Here is a 12946-nt window from a genome sequence, read left to right as displayed (position 1 = left end):
AGAAACAAGAAACATTATTGGTAGCCTCGCTAGTAATGATCATATTATTATATCCTAGCTGTGCTCCAGGTAGCAGTGTACCACATGGTTCATCGAAGCTTTGCCAGAACAAGGATGAACTATTCACTTGGTCTCTTATTACCAAATTTCCGTTGTCAAGAACTTCAAATCGTATCGTGCACAAGTTGAGAGTCCTGGGCTTCTGCAACAAATTCACTCGTGGTTGTATGATTCATGTTATGCAACCAGTTAGCTGGTTGCCACGCAATACCAAACGTGTAAGGTTGGCAAACTTGCTCATGTCGGCCGGTAGCTCGCCGGAGAGAAGGTTGTTTGCCGCCCTGAACACCTGCAGCCCGGTTGCCGATGTTGGTAGGGCCCCAGAAAACTTGTTGTTCCCCATATCAATCCACCTGATGTTATCAGGTATCTTGGCCGGTAAAAACCCAGTGAAACCATTGCTCTCTATCACCAACTTGGTCAACTTCGGCAATGACCAAATTTTCTCGGGAAACTTGCCGTGGAAGCTGTTGTTGGAGATCATGAGGTTGTTCAGCAGGACGCAGTCCGTGAGGTTTTTCGGGAGCTCGCCAGACAAGCTGTTGTTGGAGACCACAATGTCGTCGAGCATCCCGTTGGCGCAAATTGATTCTGGGAGCGGGCCAGACAGGTTGTTGATGGAAATCTCGAGGTTGCTGAGAGGCGAGTGCTTCCCAAGCTCCACCGGCAGCTCACCCGAGAGCTTGTTTTCATGTAGCCTGATGTCCCTAAGATTGAGGAGCATCGCTATGCTTGCTGGAATGATGCCGGTGAGCTGGTTGGTGTACATGAATAGTATGGTCAGGTTCTTGAGGTTACCAATGTCTTCTGGTATTTCTCCTGTGAGATGGTTCGACGACACATCAAGCTCTATCAAATTCACCGACCTGATTTTGCGCGGTAGTTTGCCGGTGAGTCCATTGGCGAACAGGTACAAGTACTCGAGTTTTGGGCGCTGCCAGACCCATGCCGGGATCTCGCCGGTGAGATCGTTCTTGGTTATAGCAATTAGCTGGAGGTTCACTAGGCTCGAGTATGCCTTTGGGATCTCGCCGGTCATGTTCATCTCAGACATCCAGAGGTAGCTCAGGTTGGCCAGCTTGGCGAACTTCGGCGGTGCAGGCGCCGGCGCGAACGGGTTCCAGGCAAGCGTCAGCTGCTCGAGCCTGGTGAGCTTGCTTATCGGGTACCCTTGCTTATCTCGGCTGCTGGGTACTCTCCGGTAAACTGGTTGGTGTCAAGAAGCAGCGACCTTAGGGCCGGAAGCTCGGCCATCGCGGCCGGCACGGCGCCACCGAAGTAATTTGCCGACAGGTTGAGGTGCTCCATGGCCTGCGACAGGCGGCTGATGTCATCCGGAAGGACCCCGTGGAAGGCGTTGCAGGAGAGGTCGAGGAAGCGGAGCTGGGAGCAGGCGTAGAGCTGGGCGCCGGGAAACCCGCCGGTGAGGTTGTTGTAGGAGAGGTCGAGGTGTGTGAGGCTCGGCAGGTCGCACAGAGACTCCGGTACCTTGCCGTTGATGTTCAGCATCGGCAAGGATATCCCAGTCACCACGCGTTCGTTGCGGCCGCAGACCACGCCGGTCCAGGTGCAGTGGTCGGCGTTGGCGATGGGGTCCCACGACACAAGTTGCCTTGGATTTCCCCACTCTTTCTTGATAGCTAGGAGGGTGGCTGCTTGGTCGCCGGAGGTGGACTGCGAGCTCGATTTGCCGGCCACGGCCAGCAGGAGGACGCCCAGGAGTAGTAGAAGGTGGGATGGAGGATAGCTGCTCGCCATTATGTTTGTCCGTAGTTTGTTACTAGCTACTGAGCTTCGGTGAGGAGTGGAGCAGAGCTAGTTGGGCTAATATCAATGTTTTAAATAGCCGGCTATAGCTCCGCTATAGCCCGCTATATAGCCTTTTCAGCAGGGTGTCGCTAAATAGTCCTATGTACAAATAGCCCGCTATAGCTCCGCTATAGCTGATTTTGAGGTCCTCTGCTATTTGGCAATAGCCCGCTATCTAAAACATTGGCTAATATCCGCGTGAAAAGGCAAAAGCTCCCCTAGAAGACTCAACAACAGTCGTGGCCTGGTCATCGGTCGCCGGTCGTCGCGGTCGCAGAGACGATATATACCAGTTCACTCACACTTGTGAATAAAGGTTTGTTTGTAGTAGTAATCTTTATTAGTGGAGTCTATATGTTTTCAACTTTAGAGACTTGTTATAATTGCAAGTGTCGTAGCACTACTAGATTCATGTGCTACGTAAGTAGGTCTATTTGTGTTGCACTGTCAGCCCGGACACGGGCTAGTTTGTGTTTATGCTCATAATATGAATATTCAGTTATTATGTAAAAAAATACCCCTAAAAATAGTTATTATGTCAAAAATTCATTTGTGAGATTAACCGTTTCCATCCATATATTAGTCTTCTAATGAAAATTAGCATGATTTTAGTATTTTTCTCCTTTTCATCCTCTTTCTCACTTTCTTTTCTCCATGGCTATGATGATGGGATCTATCATGTCATATTGTAGGCAACAACAAGTTTGTGTGGTTCCATTTGTGTTGACCAGCCAATATATTTGAGAACAATGGTTCCATTTGTGTTTACCAGCCAATATATTTGAGAACAATGGTTCCATTTGTGTGGCTCGGCAGGTCGCACACAGACTCCGGTACCTTGCCGGTAAGGCCAACTTCGATGCACAATCCCAAACCGATGTCCTTTTTGTCCGGATTTTGTCCATTTGGGTAGGGCAATGAGTCGGAGTCCGGCCATTTTCCTGGATGCGCTGGTAGTGCACCCAACGCGCAGACGCATCTCGTCCGGTCGCCTGGAATATTTTGCAAATGAAATTAAACACCGCGGTCGTAGTTCATGCCAGCGGCCATAATTCATGCTGGCCAGAGTGTCGGCGGCCAGCATAGGTATGCCATGGCCCTGGAAGATGACGTTCTCCATGAACGCGTTGTAGTCGGGGTCGTCGGCCACCAGCGTCGGGATTGGCATTTCGTCGAACAGGTTGCAGGCACTGGGATGGTTGGTCGTCAGAATTGGCTAGGGCTGCTTCCTTTTTCATCCTATTGGACGACTAGCCAACGCCACAGTACCCAGGTGTGATGTCGAGGTCGACGACGGCCGGCTGGACGGGGGTGGCCGGCGCGATCACGCTCCCGTTCGGTGAGGGGGAGAATGCATGCGGGAGGTTCTTGGGAATGACGGGAAAGTGGGTGTGTTGTGTCCCCACGGGCGGGCCAGAATAGGACAAGGGCGCTCGTCCCGCCCGTCCGCGCGCTGCCCGTTTCGAAGCAAACAAAACCCCAATTTATGCTGAAAATGTGTCGGCAGCGGACAAAAACGAACGTTTGTCAGTTGGCTCCCGTGCGTTGGGTCACGATTTGTGTCCGTTTACCCTAGAACATACGCGACCGAAACATTTGTGGTCGTGCTTTGGAATTAGGCCTAAGGTTCAGACTGTGCAAGGATATCTCTGTCACGGCCTCGGCGTGTTCACCACCGCACACCACGCCGGTCCAGTTGCGCAGTGGTCGGGGTTGGTGACGGGGTCCCACGACACAAGATGGCGTGGGTTTTCCCACTGTTTCTTGATAGCTAGGGAGGGTGGCTTGGTCGCCGGAGGTGGGCTGCGAGCTTGATTTGCAAGCCAGTAGGAGTAGGAGGACGCCGATGAGTAGAAGGTGGAAGGGACGGGTGCTCATCGAAATTATTTTTGTCGGAAATTTGGTGACGTGGGGAGTGACGAGTCGAGCACTTCATATATAAAATGGCCGGAGCTCGCCTAGTCAAATCGTTGGTCATGAGTCGTCGTTCGACATAGCAATTTCGCTAAAAGTAGGGAGCGTGTCCGCAGATGCTGAGGCCATGTTGAAAAAGAGTTGATTCCTCTGAATGCACTGTAATCTAGTCTAGGATGAGAAAGTGATGTGTGGTTCTGATGTATTCGCTTGTCCGATGCATTGGTACTAGCGTGTGGAAAGTGATGCGCGGATTTGAAGAGTGTTCCAGTTTCTCAACATTTTGTATTGACTGTTTACTTCTAACATTTTTTTATTCAAAGGGGTATTTTATTGGCTCAAACTGAAATATCAAGAGGATACAAACATCATAACCACACATCCGGCCTCTATATTGGTAGGATGCATACAGGAAACACACGTACAAAAATACTTCGGCAAGTAGCAAAGTGTGCAGCAACCACTACCTGGTCGACTGAATCTAGACCACCACCACCAAGTTGTCCAAGTATGAAATAAGGGGCAACTGCGCCCAGTCCGTTGCGGCTGCCCGGCAACAGATCCACTGGTGGAAAAAGGGCCTTTGGTCGCGGTTCGCAACTGCCATTAGTCGCGGTTGCGCAACCGCGACCGAACGGGCGCGACTAAAGGCCCCCCCCCTTTAGTCGCGGTTGCTTAAGAACCGCGACTAAAGGCCCGTCCACGTGGGCGCCAGGTGGCCGTCGGGGCGGAGGACCTTTAGTCGCGGTTCTTCTGGCCAACCGCGACTAAAGGCCGCCGCAGGTTTAGGGTTTTAGCCCCCCCCCCTTAAACCTGTTTTCTGTTTAATTTGTATTGTTTTATTTCTTTTGTGCTTTATTTTAATTTTGAAGGAGTTTCATATATTCTACGGTACTACATACATGCATATGAATGTACAATTTCAAATAAATTTGAAATTAGAACCAAAAAGAATTCAAGAGGAATATACAATATATATTCAATATCATCGGATGACCATATACAATTTTGAACAAGTTTCCATACATGATTTAATGCATATAAAGTTCTACGTCCTCGTAATAGTGTTCTCCTTTAGGATGGAGGACTTCCCTGCTGAACCATCCAGCTAGTTCCTCTTGAAGTGGTCGGAAGCGAGCTTCTGGACTAAGCATCCACCGGAGGTTATTCCTCTGAGCATTGGTATCACTCGGAACCCGCTCAGAGGTGTATCTCCGGATCATCTCACAGACATAGTATCCACATAGATTGGTCTCCGGTGGCTGAATATCCCCATCATTTTTAGCCTTTAACATTTTGAATTCTAGCTCTTTTTTGAATTCACCGACCTTTGTATCTACGAACCGTCTCCAAACCCTACGAGGCAAAGAAAATTAAATGAACAAGAGAGTTATTAATTAGTTACTTGATATTAGGAAATGAACGAAATAGGCCGATCGATATAGAGCGCAAATGAATGAAAATAATTACTTCTGCAGCATTCTTCTCATGCCGCCCCAAAGCTTTGGATCCATATTCACAGAGTCGTGGACGAGACATTCTGAGGTGTTAACTTTAATTACTAGCAGAATCCAGTGGAACCTGCGGACACGATACATGCACAGTACGTCATGCATAACTCATCGATTAGCCGGCCACATACCATGCATGGAGTAAACAAAAGAGAATGTGCTCAAGACAGAAACACTCACTCAAAATGGTAAGGAAATAGAATATCACTTTTGATTTCCTGCTTTGTAAGAAACTGCCACAGGTCTGCCTCCACGTCGGCGGGGTAACGCTCCAACACATGTCCATTAACGATGTGTGGGTCAATGAACCCAACATCATGGATGTTCCTTACTCTGCATTCCTTAATCTTCATTCTGCATGTATAATAGCGGACATAACAATATAGTTAGGACATATATATAGTGCAGGCAATATGAACGAGATGGGGTAGAAATTAATAAATCACTTACAGAACGTAGCAACTGATGATAGATTTATCGAGCTCGCGCAGATTGAAAAGCTGGAACAATTCACTCAGTTCAATTTGTACATAGTAATGTTTGAAGTGATGCTCATGTCTAACTTCCGCATAAATATATTCTTTGGCGTTTTTATTTTTTATGTAACCCTTGTACCATTTCAGCAGACCTTTCATTTGTGGAGGTAGATCCTTTTCCTGCGCAGGCTCGACGAGAGGCCCATTCTTGACATATGTAATTACTACCTCCTTCACTGGCGCCTCATCAAGGCCTAACAGTTCACGAAGAGTAATACCTAAGTTGGCCGCTTGTTCTCTGGCACTCGTTACAGTCAATCCCTGTGCTGCCGCAGCTTGTATGATCTCGGGGGCATCCGGACAGAAGGCTTCCACTATAAGCGGGGCAATCGATTGTTTACTTTGTTCCCCGAGCTGGGCAACTTGTTTCCCGCTTTTTTTACTTTCGGCCTTCTCCCGCTCTTTGTTCTCCTTGAACATGAGTGCCTGCCTGCGAAGTTCACGTGCATAGTCGTTAGGCAGATTCTTCGCGGCTTGGGACGGTGTGCTCAAAAATGACTTAGCCCACTTCTTTTGCTCATCAGAAAATACTGGCTTGGGCTCGGGCTCTCTTTTCTTCTTGCAGTCCGCCTTCCATTTCTCCAAATCAGCAGCCGCGGCCGTGTTGACTTCCTCGGCACTACGTTCCCAAGGCCTTGTGGGGAGAGGCTTCAGTGATGGCTCCGGTACCTTTGTGGTCTTAGGTACATAAGGGTCCGGGTTAATAATTCAGGACTGCTTCTGCTTCTTTGCCGGAGGTGGATTGGGGGGCGGCGTCTGATCACCCGCCGGACGAGGACTGGGGGGCGGCGGCTGATCACCCGCCGGACGTTGTGGACTGGGGGGCGGCGTCGGCTGACGTGACGGAGGTGTAGGTGAACCGCCACCACCACCACCACCACCACCACCACCGCCACCGCCACCACCACCACCATAGGGGGGTGGACTTGTTGTCCTTGGCGCCTCGCCTGGAAACTTGATAAACTTCTTTTGCCATAGAATGAAATGGCGCTTGACATCTCCAAGTCTTTTCTCCCCTTCAGGTGTAGCAATGTTAATCTCCAGGTCCTCAAACCCTTGGACTATGTCCTCCACCGTGACACGAGCATAGCCATCTTGAATGGGGTTGTTGTGGTGGAGTGCTCCAGGTAAACATGGTAAAGCACTGCCGATGGCTACCTTCATGGACATGTTCCCGATAGGATAATACAGATGACATTCTTTCATCTCCTTTATATCGTCCACGGGGTAGCGAGGAGGCTCCGGTGAAGTAATTTCGACCACCAGAGGCTCCGGTGCAGTAATTTGGACCACCAGAGGCTCCGGTGCAGTAATTTCGATCGTCGGTGCATCTGCACCAGCCGGTGGGGCCTCCGTGGAAGCCACGCTGCTTCTCCGCTGCTGGCTTCCGAGATCCGCTGGATGATCTTCATGCTGCACCCGAGCTGCATCTCTTTCGGCTACTAGTACACTCATGGTTTTCTTCATCACATCAATTTCCGATGCCAACCGCGCCACAACATCTGCTTCCCGATCCATCTTTCTCTTACGGCTTCTGTAACCGTACGGGTCATCGTTCTGGGGGAACCCTATTTTCCACGGTGGTGGCCCAGTAGGTGGCATATTTTCTTTTTTTCTTCCTTTTTTCCTTTTTCCTTTTTTCTTCTGTTTTTTTCTTCTGTTTTTTTATGTTTTTCTTCTGTTTGTTTTTTTCTTCTGTTTTTCCTTTTTTCTTCTGTTTTTTTCTTCTGTTTTTTTCTTCCTTTTTCCTTCTTTCTTCTTCTTCCTTTTTCCTTTTAAAATCAGAAAAATAAAACTAATTCATTTTAAAATCTTAAAAATACAATTATATATCAAAAAAATCAGAAAAATAAAACTAATTCATTTTAAAACCCCTTGAAGGTTTGACAAAAGGTTTGATACATCATTCAGTTCATCGACCAAATACAAAGTTTGGTACAATAAATTGTTACACATCAATTCTTCCCTTGTGTCCCTGCTTGCTTACGATTGTGCCGTATCCATGGAGCATCCTCATCATTTAACTTAATGCTTGGGTCAATGTTCACTTTGAAGGGCGGAATTTCACCAAACATATTATAATCTTCTGACATGTCTGTCTTGTCCTCCACTCCCACGATGTTTCTTTTCCCTGAAAGAACAATGTGGCGCTTTGGATCATCGCATGATGTACTGATCGTTTTCTTATCTTTCCGTTTCCTCGGTTTGCTACTCATGTCCTTCAAATAAAAAACCTGAGCGACATCTTTGGCAAGGACGAATGGTTCGTCAAGGTAACCAAGATTGTTGAAATCCACCATTGTCATTCCGTATTGCTCGTCCACCTTTACCCCACCTCCTGTTAGCTTGAACCATTTGCACCGGAACAAAGGGACCTTAAAGGAGGGTCCATAGTCAAGTTCCCATATCTCCTCTATGTAACCATAATATGTGACCTTTTGCCCATTCTCGGTTGCTGCATCAAAGCTATGGCTGGAGCTCTGCTCGCCAAAAGGATTCATGCCATCCGTACTTAGAGCAAATCTTATGTTCCTTGCGTCAGCTGCAAAATCTTTGAACCATCTATCGATCTTTCTCCATTGCGTTCCATCTGCGGTGTGTCTCAACTCCCCGTCCGACTTACGGTCCTCTTTGTGCCATCGCAACAACTTGGCATGCTCTTTGTTCCTGAACAGACGTTTCAACCGTGGTATTATAGGAGCATACCACATCACCTTGGCGGGAACCCTCTTCCTGGGTTTCTGGCCCTCAACATCGTCACCAGGGTCATCGCCTCTGATCTTATAACGCAATGCAGTGCATACCGGGCATTCATTCAAATTCTCGTATTCACCGCGGTAGAGGATGCAGTCGTTGATGCATGCATGTATCTTCAGAACCTCTAAACCTAGAGGGAAGACAACCTTCTTTGCTTCGTACGTACTGGCGGGCAACTCGTTATCCTTTGGAAACATATTCTTCAACATTTTCAGCAAGTTTTCAAATGCCGAGTCAGCTACACCTGCCTCTGCCTTCCATTTCAGCAAATCCAGTGTGCAGCCCAGCTTTTTCAGACCATCATCGCATCCGGGGTACAGCGCCTTTCTGTGATCCTCTAACATGCGATCCAAATTCTCCCTCTCCTTTTCAGTTTCGCAGCGTCTCCGTGCATCAGCAATGGTCCGACCAAGATCATCAACGGGATCATCACGTGCCTCTTCTTCACCTTCCCCTTCACCTTCAGCATCCTTCATGAAAGTATCACCGAAATGAGCAAGATAGCTTTCATCGATGAAATCATCCCCTTCTTCATCTTCTTCCATTATAACCCCTCTTTCTCCATGCTTGGTCCAACAATTATAGCTTGGCATGAAACCGTGCCGAAGCAGATGCATGTGAACATCTCTTGAGGAAGAGTAACCCTTCTGATTCTTACAGATAACACATGGACAGATAACAAAACCCCCCTGCTTGTTCGCATTAGCCACTACGAGGAAATCTTTCAAACCCGTAGTGAACTCGCCGGAGAGTCGGTTACCGTACATCCATTGCCGATTCATCTGCATTATTATAATATAAAATATATAATTAACCATCATGCATTTGTTAAACTAACTAGCTACAAACAATATAAATTAAACAATAAACTGCACACATGCATATTTTATCAATGACACACATGCATGAAAGGTTCAAGTTGCTAACCACGATCGAGGAGGAAAAAATAAATGAGGAACCTCAAGTGTGGCTCCAACACTTCATATCATGTTTGTTTCACCCTCTTACGGCATTTCATCAAACACCTTGTGTGCATAAGAGGAACCAAAAGCAAACCTACACCCCCTTGTGAAGCTTGTGAAGAGAAGTGGCACCAAATGGCTAAGTGAGCGTGCTGAACTGGTATATATAGGGGAGGAGCTTTAGTCGCGGTTGGCCTGGCCAACCGCGACTAAAGGCCTTTGCGCACCTTTAGTCGCGGTTGGCCTGGCCAACCGCGACTAAAGCCCCTCACGTGCACCAGCTGGCCACCGAGCGCCCTGGGCCCAGGCCTTTGGTCGCGGTTCGTCTGCCGAACCGCGACTAAAGACTTCATTAGTCGCGGTTCCTACAGTTTCGCGACTAATGGGGCTGGACGGAAGCCTCTTTTTCTACCAGTGATCTAACATATGTCTCACACCGTTGCCATGGATGAAAGAGGAAGGAGAGGACCACAGCCCTCCCCCTAGCCTACATGCACCAGCACCATCATGGGACAGAACTGACACACGCATGCGTGGATCTGACCATAGCACCGCGCCTCCCGTCTACCCCGACGCAGCCCCTGGACACCACGCCGCATGCAGGCGTCGCCGTGCCCATGTGAGGACGCAAGCACAGCCGCCAGTCGCCGGGATCCTGAGCCCCCGTGCAAGCCGACAAACCGCCCGAACCTAGCGCCCTACAAATTGGAGGCTGCCGCGGGTGAATGCCCCGCCACCACGAGCGGCCACGTGAGCTTCACCTGGTGACGTCGACCAGTGGCCCGAAAGTTGTGTAATATCTTCAATTGTTTTCTCCCTTGGAGTTGTGCAATTTTGACCCGGCAAACTGGAATTATTTAGGTCAATAAAAGCTTGCCAGACTCACCTTTTGCGTCTGCGTTGTTACCGTGGGTTTGATACCAAGGGTCACCTTCGGGGGGAAAGTTAGGGACTATCTACATCCAAAACCGGATCAAAGGTAATCAGCAACCAATGATCGGTATGACTGTACGTGCACACCATCCCTACTCCTTGTGTTAACATCGATTATAAGGCCTTAACACTGCCTAATGATCCAACCCCATTCATGCAAGCCTTTCTTGATTTTTGACTTCACATAAACGGACATCATTATTTTCCTTAGCCCATAAGTGAGAAGGTCTAGACTCGTGCTTGAGTATTGCATTGTATGAGTAAGTTAAGTGGGAAATGGTACTTTTCAATTCTACAATGAAATGTAATAAAGAAATACTCCCTAGGTGTCATTTTTTTTATATTCGAATGTATACTAGCACACCCCTCATTTAATTTACCGTTATGCCACTAGTAAGAAACCCTCCCAGGTAGCATTTCATTTTAGCTCCTTGATAAAATGTGTCAAAATATTATTTTCTATATTGTTAACCATATTTAGATAGCCAAATTTAACCTTAATTCATTGATGGTTAAGATCAAATTTCCCTTTTCGCCAGGTAAGCGGCTCTAGAAAGTTCTTTTAAAATCCAGGGCTCACATGAGCCTGGGAGCTAAATCGCCTCATTCATGCTTCAAGTTATATTAACAAATCTGCAGAATAAAACTAAAATGAAATAAGAAAAATACGGAAATATTTTCGACAATGATTGTTGCCAACAATGTACTAATAAGACAGAAAAAACTGATCGAATCCTACTGAAAAGACTTTTGTACATCTTCCGAAGAACTTGATGGCCAATATGAGCCAACAAACAATATAATGCCGCTCAAGTTCTCATAACTTCGGGCACCAGTATATCTTCTAACGGACCCGGGCAACAACATCACCTGCAGACGAAAACAATATATCAAACATCAGGATCAAAACATAAATGTTCATTGGAAACATTAAGTAAGTTGTGTGTAAACTGAAACAAGTATACGTGAATCTACAATTAAATAAACTTATAGTCTACTGAACTTAAAAACATCTCTCTCTCTCTCTCTCTCTCTCTCTCTCTCTCTCTCTCTCTCTCTCCCTGGGCATGCACGTGTATTTTGCAAAAAAAATACGGAGAAAGACATTGTGATGAAAATAAACTGGAGTAACCAATTAGTTTGGACAAAATTACACACGGTTGAATATATATTGCTTTGCACTTTGACGTAGCTTTTCCAAAATGTTATAAAAATCTGAAGAGAATTGAGTTGATTAACATATTTGTGTATCTACCATATCACACAACTTGAAGTGCAAATTCCACATTATATTGAGAAGCAAAAAAGACATATTCAAAATACATGTTTTGGTGCTCCATATTTGTCTGCATGTTTTCTACAAATACATGGCAGGGCGGGAGTCGGTGGCGAGGGATGGCAGTGAGTGGAGGCGTGGTGTGCAGCAGCGGCTGGTGGAGGCCAGAGCCAAAAGGTGTGCGGCGGCAAGGGAGCACCATGGCAGTGAGTGGAAGCAGCACTGGGCAGCGAGTAGAGGTGTTGTGCGCGGTAGTGGAGAGAGGTTTTGTGCGTGGTGGTTGTTGAAGACGTGGTCACAACACGTACGGCGGAGCTGAGTGCCGGCAAGGCAGGAGGCAACAATGAGGGAGCAGCGGGCAGCGACAAGGTAGAGCATGTGAGTTGCTGAATAGGCTACTGTACAACTTGTAAAGGGGATTGTAGTTTTATTCTAAGTAGGACCGTGGATAAGCTATTAGACCCCTCTAATAAGAAGTGTACAATATATAGTAGAGTTGTGTATTAAATGTAGAAATTTTAGAAAAATGTAGTAAATTTGTGAGTTGAATCTTAAAATCCCAAATTACAATATTTATATACAACTTTACTGCATTTTGTATATTGTTTTATTAGGGGCGTATAATAACTACTCCTATGAATTACAATTCTACACGGCTTATAATATAGTTACTCGCTCCTTGTATATGTATCAAATAATTACTTAACACAAATCATAAAAAAGTTCTGATAATATCTGTTAAAATAGTAGATGCAGATTTTGCCCCCAACCATTTAAATATAAATACTTGCATGTATATCTGAATGAAATACATACATACCTTTGCTTTGACGGATGTAAATATAAAAATCAGTTAATTGCATACTAGTGAATTTTTAGGCAAAAATATGTAAGTAATATATACATTGGTAATGCATGGCTGAAAAGCTTAATTCCTAGTGCTTACCTCCACTTAACCACAGCCATCGCCAATGTTCCAATGGACCCTAATATCCCAATAAAACTCCTGATGTAGACTTTCTCTGAAACCTCATAAACCGCAGATATTGTCACTGCAGCAATCGACATGCCTGCCGCCACCCTCATGGCTGGCTTCGCCATCTTCTTCGCCGTGAGCCCAAGGAATGTCAATACAACAAGAAGCACGTACCCAACATAAAGCCCCAATCTTATGAACTCAGGATAATC

General features: G+C 46.6%; 1 pseudogene; it reads right to left on the bottom strand.

Annotated features, from left to right (window-relative positions):
- Window positions 1-232: 232 nt before the first annotated feature.
- Window positions 233-1818, bottom strand: LOC119332834 (annotated as a pseudogene).
- Window positions 1819-12946: the final 11128 nt, after the last annotated feature.

The sequence above is a fragment of the Triticum dicoccoides genome, chromosome 7A (assembly GCF_002162155.2).
Source record: "Triticum dicoccoides isolate Atlit2015 ecotype Zavitan chromosome 7A, WEW_v2.0, whole genome shotgun sequence".
NCBI lineage: Eukaryota > Viridiplantae > Streptophyta > Magnoliopsida > Poales > Poaceae > Triticum > Triticum dicoccoides.
The sequence above is the reverse complement of the archived record's forward strand: the minus strand, read 5'-3'. Positions and strand labels throughout refer to the sequence as shown.